The sequence below is a fragment of the Ovis canadensis genome, chromosome 7 (genome assembly GCF_042477335.2).
Source record: "Ovis canadensis isolate MfBH-ARS-UI-01 breed Bighorn chromosome 7, ARS-UI_OviCan_v2, whole genome shotgun sequence".
Taxonomy (NCBI): Eukaryota; Metazoa; Chordata; class Mammalia; order Artiodactyla; family Bovidae; genus Ovis; species Ovis canadensis.
The window spans coordinates 18,985,571-18,990,950 of NC_091251.1; the positions used below are offsets into that span (position 1 = coordinate 18,985,571).

The 5,380-nt window shown below is 41.7% G+C and overlaps 1 pseudogene; it reads right to left on the reverse strand.

The window, feature by feature from the left end:
- Positions 1-3,474: 3,474 nt before the first annotated feature.
- Positions 3,475-3,571, reverse strand: LOC138444449 (U6 spliceosomal RNA; annotated as a pseudogene).
- Between the last annotated feature and the right edge of the window lie 1,809 nt (positions 3,572-5,380).

The window sequence follows — 5,380 nt, forward strand, 5'->3', positions numbered from 1 at the left end:
TTTGAGCAAACTCCAGGAGAGAGTGAAGGACAGGGAAGCCTGGTATGCTGCAGTGCATGGGGTCGCAGAGTTGGACATGACTTAGCAACTGAACAATAACAACTAAAGGATCATATCTTCAGAGGGTTAAGGTCTTTAAGTTCCTGCTTCTCTCTTTTTTCCCCTCAAAGAGAAGACTTTGTTATTTCTGCCATCATGAGTACAACATATTACTTCAACATACTTTGTATCCATGGAAATGAAGGCAAACCAGACAGTTACAGTTTTAAAACAAAGAAACAAGAGAATGCTAATCTGCTTTCACTTTTTAGATTACATCTAATTCTATTATATAAAAGATTCATATATTTCTTCATCTGTATTTATCAATCTTCAAACACTTGTGAAAGTGAAAGTCGTGTCTGATTCTTTGCAACTCCATGGACTGCCATGGAATTCTCCAGGCCAGAATACTGGAGTGGGTAATTTCACATATTACAGATGGAAAAACTCCATGCAACAGATTCCCAAAATGCAGATATTTGGATGGAAGGGTCATTCACAGCTAAGGTATGTCACTAGGAAATTTCAGAATCCGCTTCTTTCCCTTTTTTCAACCTCAAAACTCATTTTATTAAAAGTAGGGATGCATTTGCCAGCCCCTGTTTCTCTATCTTCACAATCAAATCTTGCTTTTGGCTATTGTCTTCTGTAAGTTTTCTGATGGCATGTGCCACCCATGGGGTCAGAAAGGCGTGACTGTCATTGACGCTGCAGCTGTTCAGGATAAAGAAACTGCTGTCCAGCTATTTACCTTGTCCTGGTAATTTTTGTTCTTACAGCACAGTTTTCCAATCAGACAAATGAAATGAGACATAAACGCTTCAGTCTTATTTGTGGTATCACCTTCGGCTCTTCTGCAACCAGAGGTACTGACGATGTTTATGGTGTTTTTTGAGCTACATGAATCAGTCGTAAAAGACTTGATTGCAGGTTTTTAATAAAAGGATATAACTCAGAAATGGTCAGATGGAGGAGATGTACAGGACAAAGTCTCTTTTTTGTGATTTCCTGCTTTAACTGACTTTTTCAATTACCAAACAAGCCACCAATTTTAAGAGCTGGCAAAGAGGTTTGCAGAAAATGTTATCTCCCCCTCACTGTTCACTCTTCCCTTCTTCCACATTAAGAGAGTTCTCATTTTTAGCTGTGCTCTAGCCACCTCTCCACCCCACATAAGAATACTTCTCTTAGTCCCTTGAAGTTCAGCATAACCATGTGACTAAAGCCTGGTGAACACATAGACATATACTGAAATATCTTTTGGCAACTCCTGGGAATGTTCTTTAAGCAACAGCTATAATGTGCTCTTTGCTCCTCTCTTCTTTGTCTGCCTTCCATCCTGCTACCTGGAATGCATATGTGATGGCTGGAGCTCTAGCCACCAACTTGAGTAATAAGGAAAATGTAGAGGAATCCTGGTCCTCTGAGGACTTTATGTGCCCCAGCTGTCAGAATAACACAGAAATTTTATGTCTGTCTTCCTTAAATTACTATTATTTTAGCTCTCTGTGATTCACAGTCAAGCTTCATTAAAATGATAAAAAGAGTTTGGGTCTTATTATTTTTTCTGAACTGAATTACAACTTGACCTGAATATTCTGGCAACCAATATTTATGTAGACATTATTACAACACGTAGGGGCTTAATAGAAGCAATACTGGAACTAGGAAGAGAACCCTTCTCAGGTCTTTTAAACTCAAAGATTCCACAGTGCTACATTTACTGTTTTTTTTTTCCTTAAATCATAAAGTGTACGCCTTGCCCTGAGATAATCCTATTAAAATCAGTAATTCAGCTTAGTGGTCAGAGTAAATATTTCTGCCTGCAAAATTTCCTCAGGCCATATTGATTTATTTTCCCTTGTCTAACTTGGAAATGGTTGCAGTTTTAGAGCCAGGACCAGTGTGTTAACACATATTAATGACAGAAGTACCTTGTTCCCTCGGTTCTGAGATGCTGTCAATAGAAGATACATCACTGGCTTCATAACAGCTTTTAAGAAAAATATATTAAATCGCCTTTTTTTTTCCTTAGTAAATGTTAATAGCGAGATATATATATATATATATATATATATATATATATATATATATATATAATGTGTGTATACATAGTATGAGTGAGTGAGTGAAGTCGCTCAGTCGTGTCCGACTCTTTGAGACCCCGTGGACTGTAGCCTACTAGGCTCCTCCCTCCATGGGATTCTCCAGGCAAGAGTACTGGAGTGGGTTGCCATTTCCTTCTCCAGAGGATCTTCCCGACCCAGGGATCGAACCCTGGTCTCCCACATTCCAGGCAAATGCTTTAACCTCTGAGCCACCAGGGAAGCCCATATATACATTATATATATATATATATATATATATATATATTATTTTTTTTCATCTTTTCCACATCTAATCTGAGGATTCTTTTGAATTCCTTTTGTTTCACAATACACTGAGTCTCTGCTTTATCGAACAAGTTCTCGTGTTTTGGGGTCAATTTGCATCTGTGTTACTAATACTGTGGATGGTTAATACTACATGCTCCTATTTAATTGTCTTTAGATAAAGTTCTTTTCATCCTTTTCTCTATTTTTTCCCAATAGAATTCATCTTTAGGCCTGATTATTGTTTTGAAAGTTAATGAAATTCCAGAATCCGGCTTTAAAATGCAACTCCTCATAATGGACAAAAAGTTTCAGAAAAAATGGAGCTGTGTCTTCCCCTGAGCTTCAGAGAAGAAGGTTAATAGGGTCACACTGTGTCTGTAGACAGCTTGGGGTAGTCTGGCTAACACAATGGCAGTTTACAAGTCACTTCCTAGGAGGGTCACTGTTGGCATCCTGCTCAGAAACCCTTGGATACTTTTTACTAGCTCTGTTTAATCACTTTCTTTTCCCCCAAGCCCCCTAGGGCACCAACAGAATATTTTACATAAAATATTTTACTTAAAAAATGTTATTGAATAAAGGGGGAATGTAGATAAATGGGTGGACGAATATACTTGTAGACTTAAAATTAACTGTGTCGAATAATTCATTAACTGATAAGGGAGAAAACTTGTTAATTATTATCCATATGCCAGAATAGGTTTCAGAATAACAGAGATTTCACTCAGGGAATGAAACTGAGGCAGGAACATTTATTCTCTTTTCCTGTGATTTGATGACTATTTTTAGTGTTATATTTAGATTTCTTTGTGTGTGTGTGTGTGTGTGTATTTATTATAGATTTTTAGGTTGCAGTTACCATGAGGTTTTTTGTATAGCAGTCTCTCTATCTCCCTCTCTCTATATATAACACACATATATATGATTGTTTTTAAGTTCCTGAACTCCTAATTTCAAAAGCATTAAAAATAATCTGATTTGTACTCTTTTCCCCTCGTGATAACTGCTTTTGATACCATATTTTAACATTTAATTGTTTTGTGTATCCTTTAACTGAAAACATACGGGGGACTTCACGAATTTGTATGTCATCCTTGCCCAGAGGCCATGCTAACGTTCTCTGGATCCTTCCAATTTTAGCTGCCGAAGTAAGCACGAAGACAGGAACATTCACGGAGAAATTTCCAAGACTGGGCATGGTAACCAGAGAGGCTTGCCCTGGGTAAGTGAACATAGCGGAAGGAAGATCTGCTGATGTGGGGACTAGCACAGAAGGAACACAAACGACACGTTTATTTGGTCTTCATTTCCCTTAGGTAGACCCATAAAATATCACAGTTCTCTGTGCAAGGCAGACTAAGCCAGGGGAGGACAAAGCAAAGCTCCACCATCTGGGGACCAAATCTGGCAGGGTCAGAAACTGGCCAAGACACCACCCCAGGGGCCAGTGAGGCTGTTCCGGGCCCCTAGACTGAAAAGAGCTTCCCAGGGTGGAGGGGCCACGAATCACCCGGCTGCGCGTCTTCCTGTCTGCCCTCCTCCCAGCTCATTGATTGGGCTGAGTGCTCTGCCGTCTCTTCCTGCTGAGAAAACTGCCCAAGTGCGGCTCTCTGCTCTCCTGCTCTTTCCGACACACACGCACAGACCCACTCCCAGCAGGAGATGAGCGCCAAGAGTCGCAGCAGTCATCTAATCTATTGATTGTCCCTTTCCGGTGGCCTTTCCTGAGAAGCTGCGCTTACTGGGACTGCAATGTGTGGAACTGATGTTTGAAAAACAGAAGCTGAAAGGAGGAAGCAGCATAGACTGAGGTGCCTTGCAGTGAGAGCCAGGGTCTCACGGGCGGCCTGCACAACTTCCGCGGGCCTCCCTGCCCAGGAGGGCCCACGGGGGACCTGCCCTTTGAGGGGGTTTGAATGGTACCCAGTGTGTACATGCTCACTGCCTCAGCTTGGGCACTGTGAGTGACAAGACACAGGAGAGGGAAAGAGGTGGGACTGGGGGATTTTGCTCACCCACAGCTCTCACCAGCATCCTCCAAAGTTCCCCAAAATAAATATTAGATCCATATAATTGTTTCTGGCTATGTAAATGCAGTTTCAAAATAAGTCCCTGACAGCTCTTCCAACCATAAAGCTGCCCCAAGCCCCTTCTGGGAAGAAATTCTAAACTGAGGGACAGCTTGGCACAGAAGAGTTCCCTAAGAGAAGTTCTACAAATTAGGGCGGACCTCACCCTGTCTACCAGTATCGGATTCCTTTTGTAATCCAGGCCTGTGGACAGCTGCGCTTCTCAGCTTTCGTGCTCCCTGAGGTTGAGGAGGGCCACGTGACTGGTTGTGATGGCCACTGTAACGGCACACACCATTTCCAGGCTGAGACAGGGAATCGCCCGTGTGTGATTCTCCAGGCTTTTTCTTGCCCTACTGAGGCAATCGTGAGATGGAAGGTCCAAAAGAGAGCCGCAGCCTGGACGCTCAGTCCCCGTGCAGAGGACAACTATCCTAGAGAAATGCCTGGGCCCGTAAAGGGCTTGGCATGAGAGAGAAATAAACTTTTGTTGTATAAAGCCTTTGAGATTTGGGGCTTGTCTGTCATTACAGCATAATTTAGCCAATCCCTACTAATTAATATAAGAAGTACTATTCAACGGAGTGCCTATTTTTTCCCCCATATATGCTATATTTTATTTGATTTGACTTTTTTTGTTTAATTGGAGGATACTTGCTTTACAGTGTGTTGGCTTCTGCTATACATCAACATGAATCAGCCTATTAATTCTCCTCAGATGCCACGTTTCCTTCCTTCAGCTGAGTATTATCCTCTGAACCAGACCTCTCTCTTCCAATCTCCTCCCAAGCCAGATGCCCCTTCCAGGCCTTTCTTCCACAGAGCCTGCTCAGTTGTGGAGGTTATGCTTAACCACTCAAATCTTAGGGTGCTACAGACTCAAGAATCTTTCTC